Below are 22,840 nucleotides of genomic sequence, written 5' to 3'. Positions count from 1 at the left end.
GAGAAGGAGGAGGAGAAGCAGCGGACTGGAAGAAAGATGCAGATGTGAGGATCATATAGAGTCCAGGGAAAAATGGGAACGTGAATAAGAGCAAAAATGTGTGTGTGTTCCAAAAATTGGAAGTTTACTATACTTGTGGCGACCAACAGCCCTTATAGGGACAAAAATGCTGGTCCCCACAAGTTTAAAAACATATGTGTGACTCAAAATGTGGTTTTAGTGAAAGGGTTATATTTGGGTCATGGTTAGGTTTACGGTAAGGGGTAGGCATTCGTTTTTCATGGTTAGTGTTAGGTTAAGGGGCTAGAGAAAGCATTATGACAATTGGATGTCCCCACAATTAGATGTGTGTGTTTTATACATAAAATGTTTGCACAGAGAAAAAAAACCTGATAGCTTGGAAATTCTTAATTGTGATTCTTCTGTGTTGCAGTATTTATTTTGAGGAAAACACAGTTCTAATAAGAACAGTCTAACAGTCTGACAATCTTCTATTATATTCGATTTGCTAATAGTCCACTTCGATGTCCTGTCAACACCTGCATACCTCCTAGCTGTAGCAATGGTTATGACTTGGCAGCAGTAAAAACCTAATTATCAGTGAGTTATACAAGAACTGGGGCCAGAGCCAGAGCACCAATATATTCTCTCTCTCTCTGGCTCTCTGGCTCTAGTCTTCCCTTGGCACTGATCACTGATTATAAGCAGGACTTGGATGAAGCAGCATCTGATCAGACATCACTTCCAGACCAGGCTTTGAACTCTTGGGGGTGTTGAGGACCAGCGAGCGAGACATGGTGGACGCATTCATAATGACTATTAATAGTTTCTGAGCTCTGTTGTCCTCTGCTTGAGGCAATATGCAGAAATGAAAATATAAATGATAAAAGCTTACAGACTATATTGGACAGACTTCCCCCTTTCTAATGGTTTGTTGGTGCTCTTTAAAGCTCGTTTCCTTTGGTTTCTGCTTGGTGCAAATTTTTCTTACTGATTTGACTTTTCATTGTTAAAGATTTTGCCTCTGTGAGAATAGCATGCAGCTAATATTGGACTTTGAATAACTGGACAAAAGAAGAAGAGTCATGTTTTCTGCAGAAGGAAAAGGTTTGAGAGTGATAAAGTGGAGTGCATAAGATGAAGTCACTGTGATGTCGACCTCTGATTTGTAAAATCCCCCCACTACAGCACCGAGTCAGTTGCATTCAGCAGCTGACTGAGATACCAGTCACATGAACTAAAGCATGCCCTGTTCTCTTACAGACGTCTATGTGATAACATTATATTTTGCTGTCAGAGGAGTCACCCTGTTCTGGCCAAGGCACTGCTGCTCTGATGCCCACAGCATGTCTGTATTTGGATAGAAACTGAAATGAAAACAAGACCTCAGAGAACCTCACAGAGGTATTTACTTGATAAAGAGAGCTCTGGAACTTGTTAGACATCCAAGAAGGCAACATTTCTATCAGATCACCAAGAAACAAATAAAAGCCATCTGGTCTTTGTGACAATTGTTCAGAGGGGAACTAGTGAGAGTGACAGATTGTAGTTTTGAGCTTTCTGGGGTGAATGAAATGAGCTCTGCAGAGTGTAATGCAACTGTGTGAGCTATCTTTGTAAAACGGGCTGATAAAGGATAACTGTATAAAAGATAAAGCAAGCAGATATACAGCAAGTCCTCACTGGGAATTGACTGATATTGATTGGGTGTGGTTCGTTATTGATTGCTTATTGATGTCTGATCAGTTTTCAAAACTGTAGATCTACACAGGTTTTCAGCATCAAAGGAGCTGGTTTCTTATCTCAGAGTGAACACAGTGTAGAAACAGAATAAAAGGCTTGCTCATGATTCACATAAGCGCTGGTAAAATAAACTTAATAGTATTTGAGGTACACGGTGCTAGTGATTGGACAGTTTTGGCCTGGTTCTGAACCAGAAGTCCCATCTCTAGTAGCAATCACTGGAGTTACATTAGCTCCACCAGTAATGTGACCTTCCTGAATTTTCCCTGTCAGGAAGTTCTGTATGATGGGCAGAACTCAGAGGACGTAATGTAAAAATGCAAGCGCAGCTTTATTGCTGGACACAAAAATAAACATAATGTAGGTCAGGAACAAACAAGACTAAAACTGGAGAACACATGAGGAGAGACACAGACCATGAGAACACAACAAAGATGCAAACTCACAGATTACGCCAGAGTGGAAACACCTGGAGAAAAAACACAGCTGAGCTAAATCTAACTAACAAGGGAAGGGAAGCAAAACTACACATAATGCACACGAAATGAGAGACTATCAAAATAAAACACGTAGCAACTGAACAAAGAAACAGGTGGGCAGACTCGATACAAAGACAAGCACAGAGACAGACTTCATACAGGAGAGGACAAAACACAGAAACGAGACTAGGACAGACAGGCCATAAAAAGAAACTAACATACTACTAGACTAGAAATGAAGATGAACTCAGAGGCACTAGGAAATATTACACTTGTAAGACAAAATAAAGAACTTGAACATAAATTATCTCCTAAATGCAAATGAATAAATCATGAGTTCACAAAAAGCTGGGCACACTGGGTGAGAGAGCCAGGACCATGTGCCATTGGTTAAAGCTGATCTGTAAATATCTACAATGTTAAAGCTAAGAATCTGCTTCATTCTGGTCAAACTGCTGAGAAATATAGTGTATATCCACAGAGGCAAATATTTGTTATCCATCAAATCTCCTCTGTTGCTGATTGTACTGGGGGGAAATTCTGTATTAAATTAACAGAATCATTTGCAACCAAATAGAAGCATAATTATGTCCTCCCCTGTGTTCCTCAAGGGCAAGAGCTCAATTTAGGGATGTGAAAGTCATTTTACATCCCACGGAGGAGAGGAGTAATCTGGGAGACTGCGAAAAAGGCAGAGGAGGGATGAGAAGGCAGCAGATGGACAAATAGAGTGACACAGTGAGACAGAGAGAGCAGCAGACAGAGAAAGGTGAGAGATTAAAGTGAGAGAAAGATGAGATTGTAGGAGGCACCCTTGCACTGCCAATCAATGCATCTCTGAGCTTCTAATCTAATCGAGGTGACTCATCTGCACTTTGAAAATAACTCCCAGTAGACTCGTATTGAAGTTGGAGATGGTTCCAAGATGAGGACAGGGATTCAGAGTGGTTGAATCGTAGTCATGTGGTTCAACAGCAGTTAATTTTATTCCTTGAAAACATGGTCCTGGTAGATCTGTTATTTGCACAATGTAATGATGAGATGGAACTAGCAAACAGGGGCGGGTACGTAAAGAGCCAGAGGGAGAGGGGAGCAAAAAAGCTGGACAGGGAGCAGAAGGAGGGGAGAGGGAACACAGAAGGAGGCGAGCTGACAGGGAGGAGGAATTATGCATCATTATAGTTGGACGTAACAAGATTTTTATGCAAATCCACCTGTCAGAGCATAAATTTTGCAGTTCCAGTGGAAAAGAACATTTTTGTTTTACTATCCGAGGTGGAAAATCAAAGCAAAACAAACTCTGACTAACAATGCTCAAGGTGACCTGCTGCAAGGCAATTCAAAAGACTCGCACGGAAGATGAAAATAAATTCAAAGTGCAAATGCAAAAATGTAGAATAGTTTTTTGTCTTAAATTAATTTAAAAGAAAAGAAAATTTCTTTGAATGTAAGGTCAAATATTTCAAAGCTTTGTAGCTCATAGCAGTAAGCTAAGATCTACATTTACACTCCACAAGTTCATCAAAGAATTGAACAAAACATTCACTCAAAATATGACATTATAGATAGATATTGCACTCACTGGGAGGAAGTGCATGTAAAATGATAACAAAACTTTTGGAGGTGGGGCTAAACTAGGAAAAAAATGTACTGGAAAGTGTTTTTGCTAACCCGAACCAAGACACTTGTATCCTCAAAAACTTCACTATCACTGTCAGCAAAGACGAGTGAGCTTCACTGACTCGTTCTAGGGCCTCCTCCAGGATAAAGAAACGTGGACACTTCTCACCCAGCATTGACAGCTGAGGTAAACAGCAACGGACTGACATTCATAAATGGACAGGAGCCAGAGTTGTTTGTCCTACAGTGGCCTACGGTGTAATAAAGCTGATCATTTTAGCCTCCATTGATAGTTTTCCTGTTCATTACAGGTCTTGAGGTTTGCAAAGTGATTGGTTGGATTTAGCTTTGCTAACAGCTGCGACTGGATCACCACAGGATGACTTTATGGTGATTACATCCGTTTACTCTGAGACTGTGGGAGTCACTGTGAGTCACTATATAAATAAACACAAACTACTAACCTTACTACAAAACATATCACCTTTCAGAAAACTATTTTGTGAAGTGTAACCACAGTTTATAGAAGACAGGAGTGTGACTTCAGTAGATACACCTATTATTAGATTCATGTTTGTGTGTGTATTCCTTTGTGCTTGTTACTCTCCGCTGGGGCAGGAAGTTAAAAGAAAAGCCGTCAGGACGCTGCTTTCACATTAATTAGCAGCTTTAAGCAGACAAACAAACCCTCTGATGGCAATTCACAGACCCCCCACCCACACACACACACACACACACACACCAAACTCTAAAAGCACATCTACATAAAGTATCAAAAATTAAGACCTTTAACCAAAGAGCTCGAGCTAAATTTCGATCTCTGCACACAAACAAAAACACGACCCTTGCCTTCTCGGCAGACACATCCGACATGGCTGCGGCCGTTTGCTCAGCTGCAAAATATTCTGTTTAATAATTCAGGACCTACTGCTCAGCTCTGCACTATGGCTGAGTTCACCCTGCGGAAAACCCTGCTGGGATACTTCCTTTCTCCCGCCGCCTCTCCCCCTCAGACCTCTCTCATTTTAACCTCTCCCTTTTTTCTGTCCTCCTTCCTCGTTTTGTCCCCTGTGGGTGGCGCTCTTGCTCTCCCTTTGTCTCTGCCTACCTTCTAAAGGAGAAGTCATTCTTTGCCTCTGTTGCTGCAGTTGTATTCATCTCCCCATTCTCCTTCCCCACACCACCCCACCTCGTTTTACTATTAATCACCCTTTTGTACTCCCTCCCTTCCTCCCTTTACTCTCGTCCACCACTCCTGTCTGTTTCCATCTCTTTCGTCATGCTTCTTAATTTGTCACTTTCTTCACTCCTTTGTCCATTTGTTCTTTCCCCGTCTTAAGCCGTCCTGCCTTGATTCGGTACCTCCCTGCGGGCCTCCCCTACTCCCTTCATTCATCAGCGCTCTTCTCTCACTGTAGCCCAGCAGTATTGATTTGCAGCAGGGCAGAGCTGCAGTCGATGGGCACAGCGAGGGAGGCGTCATCTGCGAGTGGCTTGGTGCTGTGGACTCACACGGTTTCATGCAGAGATTAAGTTAGGACTAGCACACGGCTGGTTGGCCTCATGCTTCCGAAACACCTGCAGGTTTTAAAAAGCTTCATCCTGGAACCATTTTAAAAGCTTTTAGGTGGGGTTCAAGGATTTTCTGCAGCTTTCCTGCTCAATGCCAAGAAAGAGGTGTCACTGGTACGCTAGACACGAATGTGTTTAGAAAGAAATTAAAGTCCAGCAGAGTCATAAATGGATTGTGTTGGTACATAAGACATTTCTAATGAAGATTCTCTTAATTTCCTTTAGCAAGGGGAATTATTGTGCTGCAGGTAGCCAAGGGACATCCTGTAGCAAATTATGAGGCATCAAACAAGATTTCCTCTCAAGGTCTCCGCTGTGACCTTGAGGCATCATTAAGACTTTACTTAAGAGACTCCCGAGACTTTGGAATGCACTTCCACCACATCTCCAGGCTGCAAACTCTCTCTGCTTTTAAATCATGTTTTAATACCCATCTATTCAGAACTGTACACCCTTCATCATGACTTGACCTATTTTTACCTCGATTCACTTTTATAGTTGTGTCTTTTATTTTGTTGTTGTATAAGGTGACCTTGAAGGCCTTTAAAGGTGCCTGTAAATGAAATGTATTATTATTATTATTATTATTATTATTATTATTATTATTATTATTATTATTATTATTATTAAGAATGAGACACTTTAAATAATTAGACATCCTACGTTTGTCCGATACAATATCACAGTAGAAAGCATTTTTTCGAGACTAAACCTTTGCCAAAACTGAGCAGATTCCAACTGTTCAAACTGTATGTTTTTTATTGTTTTCATTTTTGTTGCCAACTTGGACATCGTTTGCTAAAATCTGTCAATCCACCACAGAAAGTTGACCACAAAACAAAGTATGACTGACTGTGGGAACTCAAATATAGTGTTTCACTTGAACTGAACAACACAGTTGTCAAAAAGCAAAAATATCATCTAGCTGTCAAAGTTTGGCAGTGTCGGGGGCAAGATGTTGACACAAATGCAGGATTCATTCCGAGCTCTTTAAAAAGACTGTAGCTGACAAGGTGTTAGCATTCCGAAAACAATAGACCTGCGAGGGGAGACTTGACATATCTACACAGGGTAATGAGGTTAGGGAAAAACAGGTGGGAACAAATGAGGGATAACAAGACAAAGGAAATTAACTCAATGCAAGGCACACAAGACAAGAGACTACCAAAATAAAACAGGAAATAACTTTCACTGAAGCCCTAACAAAAAAACACAGAGACAGGACAGGAGCTTATAAACAGCGTGAGAACCAGATTAAACAGCTCTACTGAAGGAGGTAATACTGCTCACCTGCATCTGATGCAGACACTGTGTAACTAAGTTACTTCTGTTTGGCATTAGCTGCATGAATTTTTATATTTTCACACAGTTATTTAACTTATTTAACACAAAAAACAACATAAACTTTGTTTGCTTTAAATAAATGCACTAATCACCCTGTATACTTCCCTATCTAATTACAATAAACACTCACAGGAAAGCGTTTCCTGTGGGCCCATTACCACTCCTGGCAAGCCCATTAAATAATCTCCTCACTGTTTACGGTTTACCTAACTAATTTATTTGCTTTGATAAGACTCGAGCCTTCAGAGTTCCTTGTCAGGGATACAGTGAGTAATAATTAGTGGAAATCACGGAGCCAAACTCGGCAGCTGCTGTGGTTAACTTTGGCCCGTAAGTTCCACTGTGAAGTGAGTGGGAACAACTGCTACAGTCTGACATGTAGACAAGCAACTGTGGCACACAGATAGACACGCTTACAACCAAACCACCGACATACACGTAACCTAACAAATTTCAGATATGGCAGGATGGATTCAGCTGAGTCTGACTGTCTGTTTTAGCCCTGCACGGAGACACCTGATCCCCTGCACTAGCTTAAATGTCTGATCTCCCGCCAACTCTTTCCCTCTCTTTCTTCAGTGAGATACATGCACTTGAGAGCTACAGTAATTTCCCAGCCTCACTTTGTATCACTATTACTCAATTTCCCCTGGCACCTCTTTCTGAGAACATTTTCCATCTATGCTGCTCGAGTAAAACAAGATACAATGAGTTGCAAAACCCTCCTCTGTGCAAATGAAAAAGCTAAGCAGAAGCCTTCTACCGCCAATCTGGATTTATGCATGAACAGGACAGGAAATTATTCACATCTATCCCTATACTGCTTATTTAATGGTATGAAAATCTGCAACTTTAGATCTAACTTTATGTAGATTTTTAAGCACACTGTTTAAGGTAGTATGCTATACTTTTAATCTAGATACAAAATGTTTATTATCTGCTTTGGCATTGCCTATTATTTGACTTCCAGAGGACAAAACAAACAAACAAACAAACAAACAAAAAAATCCATTGTGTTCATTCCCACTGTGTGTACTTGCTAGTCTATTCAATACGTATGTCTCTGTCACTGACCTTGAGGAGGTGCTGATTCAGAGATATTTCAGGTGAGGATTCATTTTCATTGTAGCGCAATAAAAAACTGGAGGAAGTAAACTGAAGATAGAATGATATAAAATAACATGATGTTGCATGCATTCATGCAAACTTCACAAAGTAGCACCTACATTTAACTAATAGAATAGAATAGAATAGAATAGAATAGAATTTATTGTTGTTATAGAGGTTATAGACTGGTATCTCTTCTAAACCCATTAAAAAGAAATTAAACAAAATTAGTAAAAACTAGACATCATCACTCCAAAGGGAATAACTATATAGGTGAAATAGATTAGACTGTTAATGGATGGTGGTGTGGTGGGGGTTGATGGAGGCCCCAGCTTGGGGGGAAAACCTGAATTGATCGTTTGCTTGATGCCAAAAGTTCAAATGGAGGGTGAGCGGGGTGTGAAATGTCTGAATTGATTGTTGCTGCAGGCCTTCTTCCTTAGATGCTTTGCGTAGACATCTTCTACTGAGAGTTTTTAACGATTTGCTTTTAACTGTAGACTCTGGTTGTGCTGCTGTCCTAGTAACCTTAGACCTGACAGCAGCCTTCGACACTGTTGATCACACCATACTGTTATCCCGCCTAGAACACTGTGTCGGTTTGAAAGGTACTGTCTTAAAGTTTTTCCAGTCCTACCTGGATAACAGGAGTTTTTCTGTCCACCTCGGTGAACTGTCATCTCCCAGAGCTCCTTTAACTTGTGGTGTACCTCAGGGGTCCATTCTAGGCCCCCTGCTCTTTACTCTGTATTTGCTCCCTCTGGGCGATGTGCTGCGCAAACATAATGTGTCCTTCCACACCTTTGCTGATGACATTCAGATCTACCTCCCTCTGAGGTTAGACTGTAAGGACTCTTTGCAGCCGTTATTCTCCTGTCTGTCTGACATTAAGACTTGGATGGCTCTTAACTTCCTACATCTAAATGAAAGTGAAACTGAAGTCATTGTGTTTGGGCTTCCTAAAGACCCCAACCTTTCCTTTGATTTTATGGGACCCCTAACTTCCAAATGTACTTCCTCCATTAAGAACCTCGGTGTTACTTTTGACAGTGCTTTTAAATTTGATAAACAAATCAGCTCCGTAGTCAAGGGATCTTTTTATCATCTACGGATTTTAGCTAAAGTCAAGTCCTACCTGTGCAGGAATGATCTAGAAAGGGTGGTCCATGCTTTTATTACATCACGGCTGGACTACTGTAACTCCCTTTAAGCTGGTTTAGATCGTTCCTGTCTGCATCGCCTCCAACTGGTGCAGAACGCTGCTGCTCGCATGCTGACCTGTTCCAAAAAGAGAGACCACATCACTCCGGTCCTCTGCTCTCTCCACTGGCTCCCAGTTGCTTTTAGGATTGATTTTAAAATTTTACTGCTGGTTTTTAAGGTTCTTAACGGTACTGCACCTCCTTACCTGGCAGAGCTTCTTAGCATTTACCGCCCCAGGAGATCTTTGAGGTCAGCAGACCTGATGCTTTTAGATGTTCCCAGGTACAGATTAAAGACTAGGGGAGAGAGGGCTTTTGCTGTGGCTGCACCCAGACTGTGGAACAGTGTACCTCCTCACATCAGATTCTCCACAAGCCTAGGAACTTTTAAAACTGCTCTTAAAACTCACCTCTTCTCATTGGCCTTTAGCAAGGTTTAACTTATTGTATTAACTTATTGTTTTATCAGTGAGCTGTTTTATGTACTTGTGTTTTATTGTATTTTATATTTGTATTTTATTGTACAGCACTTTGGTCAGCCTTGGTTGTTTTTAAATGTGCTTTATAAATAAACTTGACTTGACTTGACTACATGTGGGAGCTCCAACCTTACTCCATACGGTGTAGGTCCTTCAGCTCGGCAGCTGCACAGCTTCTGTGCCACATCGTGTTGCTGTTTGTAGCGATGCTGCAGATGTTTCTGGGGGAGATGTGCTTGTTTCAGCTTCCTTAAGAATAACAGTCTCTGTTGGGCTTGTTGGGCTTTTGTGCCCAGGCTTCAGGTGTTCTCAGACTAGATGGCAAGAGCCTCTCAACACTCTCTGCTTCTCCCTGTATGTGAAGGAGGAAGTGGGCTGTACTTTCTCTTCTCCTGAAGTCTTATAAGTGTTAAGATCCACAAGAATATTTTACAACAAAGTATGTAATTAATCATGCTTTATAAGTTTGTCTTCATTATCAGCAGCACACAGTCCAAGCTGAAATATAAGGCTGTTTTGTCATCTACATTTATCTGTTACACACAAGGCTGCCTTTGGCATCGATTATGATTTGAGGGAAAATACACATATTCACAACACTGAAAGTTTAAAAATGATAAGTTGGGATTGACAGATGTGTCTGATTAACAGCATAGCCTGAGGACTCAAACTATCCCATCCAAGGACATTGCTATAGCTGCCCTAAATGAGAACCCACTGGTGGTTTCACGTTAAACAACTAAACAGTAATGGTAGTGAATATTGTTGTAATTATTATGAACTAAGCGAGAGTCACCACGTTAACTTCTGTTAACGTGGTGACTCTTGTATTCTTCAATGGATGGTTTCAATGCATGAAGTGCTGCTTGAATTCGTTTTAATTCATGTGTAAAGTGTCACATCCTTGTGTGTATGCTGTGAGTGCGACTTCATCTGAATATAAGTTGAGAAAGTTGGTTTGCTGTTTTGTTTTGTTTATGAAGAACTTAGTCCTAAGCAGATCCACAGCGCTGATCTCCTGTGCACCTCTGACCACAGCAAATATCTCCCACAGCTAAATAATGAGCTCTGTGGAGACTGTTTTACATAATCAAATTGAGACATGCAGGCATACAGAAATCTCTGAGATGCTCACACAAGCAACTGCACACACACACACACACGCGCGCGCGCGCACACACACACACACATACACTGTGGGCTGCTATTTGTGGGAGGTAGGGGAAGATTATTTCAGCTGTCAAACACCAATTACTGTGATATTTTTATATTATATATATTTTTTATTTTACTCGCCCCCTGACCCACCACTGACCCAACACTGACCCAACACTGCTTTGAATTTTAGTTTGTGCAAAAGTACTTTCTCCAAAACAAAAACAGTGGATTATAAGAGCAGACAGGAAACTGAGGCTACAATTGTCTAAGGAGCTTGGAAAGAAAAGCTACAATTCACACAGGTTTGTGAAAACTGGAAAGTAGAAGACAAAACACTGCCAGGCGTGATGAGTCTCGATTTCTTCAGTGTCTGAATTTGGTGTAAACAGCATAAAAGCAGGGATTCATCTTTTTTTTTCCTTTTTGTGTGTTATGTTTGATTTTTCCAACAGGTTTTAAACATTTCTAATGTGTCCAATCCATACAGTTGGCCAATTAAGATTTTATTTAAATCTATTGACGATTATAAGAAACTGACATACCCTGAGAGAGTATCCAAACGTCACACAAAAAGCACCCAGTTAACCTACAGATCCATATCCAGGACCTGCTTAATGAGCGGTGATAGTGCCAACCGCTGCACCACCTTTCCAATATGTCACTTCTTTGATTTAGTTAGAAACCAGTGAATTATCAAAGAGACAAAACATGGCAGCTAACAGAACAGCTCAGGAGAAATGTTGATGGAATAGTTTCAGGGTTACTTTGATCAGTATTAGAAGTGTGCTTATGCAGATCACACTTATTTACATTAGCTCAATATTGCATTTAACCCCAATTTTAATCACCCTTTGAGCTTTTGGGTGCACATAAACAAGAGCCCAGACTTCACACACATATTAAAACACAAATAGTTGAAAAATCCTTCTGAATATTTACCATTCGAAGGAAAAACCTTTCTACCCCATCTGACATGAGAAAATACTTCACTTATTTACAGGGAAATCATTTAAGGCCAGTAGACACCAGTGAATTGCATTTACTGTAAATTAAGGGCCCTCGAGTAAGCTGTAACCAAACCTGTGAGTCCTGATCTTGAAAGACAATCACCTACTAGTCATGTCAGTGGACAGTCTGAGAGTTATGTGCAGTTATGTGTAAATCCTCAAAAAGTTGAGGATTACTGATTTCTGAATGCACAATGTGACAAGCAATCCTTTCATAACAACAGGCCTCCTGTTTCATCATCATCATTCACCGTGGTAACAACAGCACAGAAGGCGCCGATAGGCTCCTCGGCTGAAAACACTGTGTGATGAATTGGACTCAAAAGTGTGTGGCAGCTGAGGAAAGTAATTGAAGCCAGTATAGCTGAAACTGGATGAAGATAGGGCAGCAGTACGGCTTGAGAAAGGATTTTAACACTTATTGTGATGATGCAACTCTTCCACAGAACCACAATACTCCGTTCTCCTGAGTTTAAAACAAAGAAAAGACAGATTCTTATTATCACGGCTCTGACTTATCTCCACTACATTTGGATGTCAGTAAATGTTCTTGCTTTGATAAATTTCATATGAATCTGCTTAAAGAGTCATTTGCACTTCAGTCTACCTCACATCACAGCCCAGTTTCACTCATTCAAACAGGTCTGCACCAACACACAGTTTCATCTTGGTTAAAAATGAATCAGATGGGAGTCATGACCAGAAACTATTTCCATCTATTCTGATTCAGAGTTGTCGCTTTCTGCGATGGATTAGAGGGGTGTATCTGACTGTGAGCTGGTCCTGTCATAACAAAGTAAAAAATACTGCACTTTTGGCATCTTTGAGGTAAAGCTCATTTTGAGAAGGTACCACACGCCCTGTCCAACATCTCCTTTTAATTTGCACTTGTAATTCTTTAAATTATTAAATGGTTCCATAGCTTTCAACCTGCAACCATCTATTTGGGGTGTTGCCATATTTTAATTTGTTGGTGGATTAACAAGTTATTTATTTCTCTTGGGACTAAGTCTCTTTTAGAGGCAGCCCCCAGTGGCCACTACTGGTACTGCGGTTTTTAGCGCTGCTTCAATCATAAGCATTCTTTTATTGTTTTTTTTAAATGCTGAAAATATAGCAAAGGCATGATACTGTGGTTTTCAGTAGCTCAATATTAAATGCTTTATTTATTATACATTATATTATAGACTATATTTGGCTTATAATGGCCTTAATGATTACAAAATAGTGACACCGAGTTGGTAATCTTTTTTGAGGCCCTTAAACTATTCTTAAGTGTCCAAGTTCATTCAATCCCTTTTATTTACTCCTTATACATGCCTCAGTGGTATCCTGCATTAGGATTTGATGAGGCACTTTTCCTAAACCATTACACTATCTCTCACTCTCTTTTTGTTTACCATCAGCTGTTAAAACCACCCAATGGAAAAAATTGAATCTATCTCGACATTTTATTTGTTGTAACAATCACAACTGAGACTGAAAGACAAAAAAGAGGAATAAAAAAAACAAAATGTTTTGCTGTTACAAGCACAAATATAGGCTGGTGTTAGTAACTACCAGGTAGTCGTGCTCATCTTCTTACACCTGACTTTCAGGGACAATAACAACATGCAGTTTTCGCACCGTGTGAGTTGTGTATCATCACGTAGTGTGTGCTTGTCCTAGCTGAGTGACGGAGACGCTGTATATACAGTGTGTACTTTCAGTGCTGCAGGAGCTGGGACACCTGGCAGCTCGAATTTCATTTCTCATTTTATTTTACATTTTTTTCTTGGCATTAAGTGAGCTGAGGGGAAAAAACAGACACATATCTTAAGCAGTGCATGCACCATTATCCACAGCCGACAACCGACACCCCGCACAACAGAAACAAGATGGAACAGAAGTCTTACTCAAAGCGTTTTTTGGCTGAGGTGCAAAGGTTTACAAGCCTGAGTGACAGTGATTGTTGTTTTTGGTGCTTCCAGTGAAGGGTTCACTAGAATTTTGTCAACTCATTCTCACCACATGTCTGATATAACACCCACCTTCAGTGTAAAATCCATTCAGTGTCTTAGTGTAGTGCATCGTGTGCAGGCTGTCGATTCACTACAACATCCTGAGCCACAGTTATAAAAGACTGAGCCTGAGATTGTGAAAGAAAAATCTATTTTTGGCTTATCGGCCAGGATTACGTTTTTACACACACGCATGGACACAGACACACACAGACACACACACACACTTGAAACAGGAGACTAATTTGTACTCAATTTTCAGGGACCTCTTGTCGAGACAGCCAAACCTACTTGCATTCTGCCTGTAAGTGCTTTACCCTGTGTTATTCTGTGTGTGTGTGTGCGTGTGTGTGTGTGTGTGTGTGCGTGTCACCATCACACTGCCTCCACCAAAAGCTGTTATCAACATAGCGTTCTCCAAGTCTTCTCCATACTTTGATCCTACGACAGGGCAAGGAAATGGTCTTCTTCTTAGGATGTCCACTTTGCCGCCTGTCTCTGACACGCTCTATTATACTGAACTGAGCCTTCAATTTGGAGAGGGAACAACGGCTCACTCAAAAAATGCTGCAAAATGGTTTCAGTTACACTATGGCACGGGCCTATCGAGACCAGTGAAACAGGGACGCTGCTCCAAAATGCTACAATCAGGCACATAGATAGATAGATAGATAGATAGATAGTTCGGCCATTTGAGAGGGGCTCAGAGTAGAGCCGCTGCTCTTCCACATCGAAAGGAGCCAGACAAGGATGCCTCCTGGGTGAAGTTTTCCAGGCATGTACCACCGGGAGGAGGCCCCGCGGCAGACCCAGGACACGCTGGAGAGATTATATCTCTCGGCTGGCCTGGGAACGCCTTGGTGTTCCTCCGGCACAAGCTGGAGGAGGCGGCTCGGCTGGGGTGAGGCAGGTCTGGGCCTCTCTGCTTGGGCTGCTATGACCGTGACCCGGCCCCGGGTAAGCAGAAGAAAATGGATGGATGGATGGATTCTGTTCTAAATCTAGTCTTTTGTTAAGGGATGAATAAATAGCCTGAATGCTAACATTAAAGGGAAAACTGAAGGTCGAGTATTCATCTACAGGCATTTCATCCACTGTATAAATGTACTGTTAAAAACTGCACATTTGCAAAGAGAACATTTTAACGTACTATTCATTTCCTGAACCACTCAAACTACTCCTGAATTCACCACTTACTATCATCAATGCTCAAATGAGTCTTTATATAACTAGATTTTTTAAAAAGAGATAAAACTCCTGAACTCTTATTCCTGGAAATGGAGGTACCACTAACATTCACCGGCGTTGCTCCAGCTGCTCCGTGGACAACAAGATAAGCTATCTCTGTCCACATGTTGTGAACTTTATCAGCCCTTTACTTCTTCCCCTCTTTATCCTGTCACCTACTTATCTTCATATTCTCTATCTGACTGCACTTCCTGGCCCTTGTGTGTTCTCCCATGCACACCTTGTATTCTGCGCTAACATAACCCTAACAGGTCTAAGCCAGAATGATGAAGGAAGAAATTGAAATTACTCTGCAGAATGAAGATAAATGACTTGCCCGTTCTTTCTCGCATTCATTTCCTCACTCCCTTATGTCTCCAATAGTATTTACCTCTTCCATCAGCTCAGTGGTATAGCCTCAATAAAAAATTCATGCATTAAGGGGAAAATTAGGCTTTCCCAGTCGCTTTTCCCTGAGGTCAGCCAAGTCAGCATATAATCTGTTCCCTGGAAACAAATTGCAGAATGAAGAACCCCCGGCCTGTTGGTAATGGATCCAGTGCAAGCATCAGTTTACCATTGATCACACTGGACCTGGCTGTTGGGTGTTCTTGGAGCTCTCCTGTCTGTTCCACTGTGGTATCCCACTGCATGAGGAAAGAGGGTATCTAGTATAAGAACGCATATAAAATGCACTGCTGCTTTCATTCTCACTACTGAATACAGTGAAAACTGTTATTCTTACTCTCCTCAGATCAATCAAAGCAATTTGTGGAATTTCTGATTTTTGTTCATAACCAGTGAAGTATGTCAACATGTGCATGCCTGAATCACTTCAGCGGTTTGTCCTTCACTCTGTAGGAAACAACAGTAAACTTTTTGAAGGTTATTCAGTGGTGATAAGTGTGAAACGTAAAGTCCTCACAAACGTTATGAATGTACTTTCAGTGATGTACCGAACATATCAAATGTTACATTCTGTGTTTTGCAATGTATATGAGACAAAAATGTAATTTTGCCTGTGGCCTGTGATGTTAAATACATTACATGGACAAAAAGTATTGAGCCACACCTCTCTGAATTCAGATGTTTTCAGTCCTATTTCCGTATATGTATGAAAGAAAGCTGCTAGTCATGCAATTTGACTTGGCAAAAGAAACTGTGGTTCTTAAGGCAGATTTCCAACAGTCTGCTGACTCAGTAACTGCAGAGTCCCAGACCTCCTCTGGCATTAACATGAAAACAAACCTGTGCGTCAGGAGCTTCATCGCATGGCCGAGCATACCCTGTAGGTGTAAGGTGTGCAGGTCCCGCTGCTTTTGTCCATATTTCAATGTTTCAATGCCAGTTAAATAGACACAATCCTCCTGAATAAAACGCCGCTGAATGGCACTTGCGGTGTTGCTCAAAGTACCAAAAAAATAAACGTGAACATCTCAACAGCAATCAAGTTACTCAATAAAAGCATTATTGTAAGAAGCTTCACATAAGAACTATTTTCTGTCTATTGAATTACACACAGAAATTTAAAAAGACACATGCAGCTTACTAACATCACAGCGCAGACAAAATTAAGACCATTAATCTTTATATTTTCCATGTTGTCACAACTATTACATGCCGATGCATGCTTAGGAGATGTTGTTGGGTAGAAAGAACTTTTCGGCATAAGAAATGCTAACGATGGTCATGGAAACGCTGTGCAGAGAGATATGAGTGCTATGGCACGCTGAGTAGACTTTGAGAGTCATTTAGTGACTTTGTCCTCTTCACTCCGTGTGGGACAAGGCTTATCATCATCTATCACAAGTGCTAAGCTGTTCCAGGACAGTCAAAAGCCGACTGCGGCCCCACAGGCTGCAGGTTGGGCATAGAGGTTACAACCCCAACCTGTAAGAAAACCTTGTCTTACAGAAACCTAAGAGCCATTTAGCTCCATTATACTTAGGAAAATGTAAATGCATTTACAGTGGGTTGTTTCAATGTGAGTTCACCTATTTAACTGATATTAAGTTCAGTTCAATTAAATTTTATTTACATGGCGCCAAATCACAACAACAGTCGCCTGCTAAAGCTGCTACAGAGACAACCCCAACAACTCGATCAGACGACCCCCCTATAAGTAACCAATTGGTGAAAGTGGAAAGGAAAAACTCCCTTTTAAGGGAGGGGCGACCATGTGCTGCGGCCGGTTTGGGATGAGGAGAGGAGGAGGAGATAAAACTGTGCAAGGTAATAACTAAAGATTAAATGTAGAGTTGTGTATAAACACATAAAAAATCATAAACAAAGTAAATATATGCAAAAATTATGATGTGAACCTGTAACTTAATTATAAAATGATTGTCATTCTTCTTCATCCTCTCTCGTGGACTCCAGAGTATTTCATTAAGATGTGTGGTTGATGTTTTGAACCGTTAGGAAGAAAAAAAAGCAAACTTCCTCTGCCTCCACTTGTGTTACAGGCCGATTAACTGAGCTGTCATTAATATTTAACGATATTCACAGGACTGCTTTTCTCATGCCTAGATCACATGCAGCTGAACGTGACGCAAGACGTCCAGCCAGGAGGTGAAGCTGTGGGCCTCAAACACAACGCCGCAGCGAATAAGGACAAATTAGTTTGTCTCTGCATCCTAACGACCGGTTTTCTGTTTGTATATTTATTTTCATACCTGCTTACTCGTGTTGTGAAATGCTACACCCTGACGCTGTACTGCAACCACACCGTGTGACTAAAACGAAACATCCTGAACACACTTTCACTTTCGCTCGCAGTCTCTTCTGACACTTTCTTTTTTCTGATCACACTGCACCACCTCACTTCTTTGGCTCATCAGTGAGGAGCAAAAATAGTCAAGTGGTGCTGACTGATAAAAGATGGTGTGAGGCTGCCTAGAGAGGCTGTCCTATAATTATGCTGCAGATGGAGAGTTTCTGACAGCCAAGCAAATACACAGATAAAACACTCCATGGCTTCTGATAAAAAAAAAAACCCGCCAACCCAGAGTTCCCTGACGCACCAACAGGAGAGGCGAGGTGTGGCGGAGAGGTACTTTTACAAACCCGAACGAGCTGTTCACCATCACTGTGGAAGGTTTCTGGTTTGAAGTGTTTGACAACAGTGGAATCAAACTCATTCAAATATTAAAGGTGTGTGCCTAAACGTCAGTTTGCCTCAGCTGGAAAATAAAGTACCTCTTACTCTGCGTCAGCCCTGCAGCATTGTTAAAACAATTTCTCCTGAGACGCGGATCGATAGTGCACTGTTGCTACAGTGAGGTAGGATATCTTCTGTGGCTTCATCTTTAAAATGGCATCAGTGAACTTTACATATCGGCACAAAGCAGTGCCAGTAAGTAATCCAGAAACAGCACCTCGACCAGAAAGATAAACCTGAGCCGTTAGTGCGCTCACAACACTTCACCTCTCTCTCTGCACAGATTTTTAGACTTCATACATCCTTAAAAAATTGGAGTAAGGCTTATTCTTACTTCACTTCCTGATTTGAGCTGAAGAATATGTTACAAATTAACTTCAACAAACTCTATTTGCCATTAGCGGATAGAGTCCCATTAGCCACATCAAACTCAGGAGGCAGCGTGGTTGTAAAACCTGACTGCCTGTCACAAAGTGCAGATGGAATATGAGGATTAATGTAGTGTGAAACCTAAACAGAGGCCTGTTCAGCGTGACTAAAAGGCTGGGATGGACAGGATTACCTTGACAACACTGGAAACGGGTTTAAAAGGTTATTACAAAATGCCACCATTTGTATGAGGAGATTGCAGTGAGTTATACACAAAAGGCATGTTTGACTTATCAAATGTATCTATTTACTTAATCTATTTTTTTTTTCTTTTTTGTGATTCGCTAAATGTTTCCACAAACAAAATTTCTGCATTAAAAGGAATTGAATGAGAGTGAGAAGTTCATTTCTCTGTGTCTGTTTTCATAACTGATTTAGCTCAGAGCCAACTGATGACTGAAGTGGTTTAATACACCGTGCATGACCACATGGTATCCACTGAACATCAAGGGTTTGTAGCAGAGCACAGGGGTGTGCATACAAAAAGACACACACGCTATTGTTCAAAGGACATAAAGTTACACAATGAAACTAAACAAGTGCAGCTCAAGCGTAACAATCCTGGAAGACGACCCTTTATAATGACGAGCAGAAGTTCAAAGTATCAAAGTGAGAAAGAAAGATGCTTTGAAAGTGGCATAGTTGCTGGTGCTACACGAGCGCGTCGGAAAATTTCAGAAACTGCATAAAACCCCCATAAAACTCTTTTGTTTATGGAGAACTGTCCAAAAATGTATCCAGTGAGCAGCAGTTGTCTGGGCAAAAATGCTTCGCTGTAGCCAGAGGCCATGAGAGAATAGCCAGACTGCTTCAAGTTGAGTGCAAAGTAACTCTGACAAACACTTTGACTTATTTTGATTCACAGCCAAAGTATGCAGAAGAGCATCTTTGAATGAAAACATGTCAAATCATGAAGCACATGGGCTTCTGCAGCAGAAGACCACACTAGATGTGACTTCTGATAGCTGAGAACAGGAAACTGAGACTACTTGCTTCTGCTCACCAGAATAATAATAATAAAATAATAATACATTTTATTTGAGGGCACCTTTCAGAAACCCAAGATCACCTTGCAAGAGAAAAAATAAGAAAATAATAAAAATAAGGTAGAGTATTGGAAATAGGACGAAAGCACGGCTCCATCCTGCCTTGTATCAATGGTCCAGGCTGGTGATTGTTGTGTAATGGTTTGGGGGATAGGCTTTGGTACCAGCTGAGCAACATTTAAATGCCAAAGACTGCCAAAGTATTGCTCCTGAGCATATTTGTCCCTTCGTGACCTTAGTGTACCCATCTTTCAGGACAAAACTCAAATGATGTCAACAATAAGTTCACTGTACTCGAATGATCTCTGCAGTCAGCAGATCTCAGTTCAACAGAGCACTTTTGGGATGTGGCTAAACGGGAGATTCACATCATGGATGTGCAGCCAACAAATCTGCTGTGTGATGCTTTCAGGTCAGCGTGAGCCCACGTCTCTGAGGAGCTTCCAGCACCTTGTTGAATCAGTGTCATGAATAGTTCTGAAAGCAAAAAGGGACTAGACTTTCTGGGTGTTCCAGTGAGGACAGCACACAAACAGAAGCACTACTGCGGGTTTTGCACTGATTTACTAATAGATGTAGTAAAATTACCAAGGCTCATAAAGGAGAAAAATGTTTTAAAAAGAGAAAAAACTGCTGTTCTGGTTGGAGGGGAAACATTAGGACTGTGATTTATACCTCTGACATTATTCTCAGCCTAGTAGAGAGTTCATGAATGGCTTTGGAATTACAGAAAGGCCTGAGTATAAATACATACACCGCCCACAGTGTGATACATACAGATTTATGCACATGTAACTAAACGTCCAGTCAATAATGATTAAGAATCGACTTTGATCATTAAAATGATCGAATCCTTGACATTAGTGTGAGCATTTCAGGACAAGAGAGATAAGAGAGATCTTTATAATAACTCTTTCTACTGCTTTAAGACATGTATTAATAACCTCAGCCTACATCATGCGGCGTCATGTTGGGATGTCACACCTATATGTGCGCGCTTATGTACAGTGGGCCTAATTGGTCTGCAGACACTTGGTGTTGAAGAGGAGGAGGGGAAATGGGATTGAAGCATCTGGTGTGAGAAACTGCTGATAACAACCTCAGTGCTGCAGTCTAGGATCTTCAAAGAGTGCAGATAGCAGCGGATCTGTATATTGTGACAGTGTGGTGTAATAATGCGGTATCCCTGCACTGAGTTATGATAGTTTTCATTATAAAGAGAAACATGGCAGCTTACAAGTGCATCTCACTCTTAAAGCCTTGTGCATTAACCTTTAGGTTTTTTTTTATTTCATATTTATATCCTGTTCATAGCCTGTACATACTTATAGTTATAGAATATTCATAACATACTTCATACCGTGTACATTATAACATACCATAATAGACCCATTTCTGTAATATACTTGCATATCTATATTATTGCTAATATATATTGTAATATATCTATATCATGGCTAAAGCACTTCTGGATGGATGCAAACTGCATTTCGTTGCCCTGTACCTGTGCATGTGCAATGACAATAAAGTTGAATTCTATTCTATTCTATTCTATGCTATTTAAAGTCAAAGTCATTTTTTTTATTATTATTAATTTGTGTGTTTTTTCTATAAAAAACACACAAATTAATAATAAAAAAATCTGTAACTGTAATGAAGAGCAGTTAAAGAAACTGCAATAAAAGCGATAAGAAATAAAGAATATTAGAGATATTTTAGTAAGAACCGACTCGCTGGAATATTTTTAAACGGTGTATTTATATTTGCTATTAATGTCACTTTCTTTGTTTACATCATTGGAGTCTCTCGTTTCTGGTGTTAGTTTGAGTTATTTTAGCTCATCTAAAAGGTGCTGTCTCACTGCTCAGTTCAAGCTGCACAGTAACCCGTTCAAACCAGTGCAAACAAACCAAACAGAGCTCATACGAGCTGCAGTAAACCCCAGAGATCCCATTGGCGATTAGTGAAGACTTATCATTGGCCATGGCCAGCAGCTATCAAGGACAGAGGACTAGTTTTCTGCGTGGCTGTCGTGATTTACAGAAACAGATATTGAATAAAAGCTAATAAAAAGCCAAATGACTGTCAGATAAAAGCTGACTGACATCAGCTTGTATTTCAACAAACATGTTTCCTCATTTGCTCTTTATGAAGACGGGAAACAAGTCTGTGCAAGCTTGATTACTCAAGAGTTCATGGACTCCAAAAAGCTTCTGTCTGTATGGAGATTTAAAGATAGATTATGCTATTTATTTATAATCTTTAGTCCAAATTATATGATCTGCAATTTTAACAATTGTAAGAATAAGTTGTTATGAATCTGAATCTTTAATGAATCTCATAAGTCACAAACACTGCAGGGGGCATGAAGTGATGCATTACCCAGTAGAAGCTATGCAGGACAGCCGCCGTAGCGCCCCTGTAACCTTACTCTATCCCTGAGAAGTCAAAGTACCCTCGTCCCCATTCTGCCAACAGTAAGATACACCAACCCGCTGAATGCAGAGAATCCTACACAGAGCAGTTCCATTCATAGTATAATTGATAGTGAATGGTTAAGAGTCTCAGCACATGCCATCAAATTATGCGCAAAGAGAGCATTATCCTTCACACAACACAACACACAGACACGGCAAATAATGGGACGCTTGACATTTAACAAGATTAGCATTTCAGCTAATCTGTGGCCTTAGCCCAATTTGCTACTCTCCATTGTTTTACTATTGTCTGATAATCAGAAGCACCTGAGGAATGACGAGTGTAATCACTAAACACTGCACAGATACGGAGGAACTGAAAGCATTAACTGTGCAAAGGGGTATCTGTGATTTGACCTGATATGTTTATAATTTACACGGTTATTAAAAAAATGTTTAGAAAACAGTAATTTGAGGCAAATTACACACTTCAAAGTCCAAGTACATCAATCAACCAGAAAAGCCATCTTTTAACATAATAACAAGCTTCCATTCCAGCATTTGGCTCATAAGTAGGCTGGAAGGCTGAAGGCTCAGAGAGTTTAGATTTAGCCCTAAAAGTGGTGACTGGAGGGGAAAAACTCAACGATCACTGAAATCACTCTTTTGAAATTACATATTGAATCTGCAAATGTTTTACGAGTTAAACAAAAAAACAGACAGAACGAACGGAGCTCAAACACAGATGCAGAACGCAACACCTGCAATCTGTTCACATTCAAATAATGCTTTCATTCGCACCTTTGTGCCAGCAGAGGTAAATACTAATTATTAAAGGTTTCATAATTAG

General features: G+C 40.6%; 1 protein-coding gene across 1 annotated transcript in view; it reads right to left on the bottom strand.

Annotated features, from left to right (window-relative positions):
* The window catches only part of tmem163a (transmembrane protein 163a), a 60,260-nt gene that overhangs the window by 20,764 nt on the left and 16,656 nt on the right, over window positions 1–22,840 (bottom strand). The gene's annotated exons all lie outside the window — the stretch shown is intronic.

The sequence above is a fragment of the Neolamprologus brichardi genome, chromosome 16, assembly GCF_056152115.1.
Source record: "Neolamprologus brichardi isolate AB-2024 chromosome 16, ASM5615211v1, whole genome shotgun sequence".
Lineage (NCBI taxonomy): Eukaryota > Metazoa > Chordata > Actinopteri > Cichliformes > Cichlidae > Neolamprologus > Neolamprologus brichardi.
This window is presented reverse-complemented; position numbering and strand designations above follow the sequence as displayed.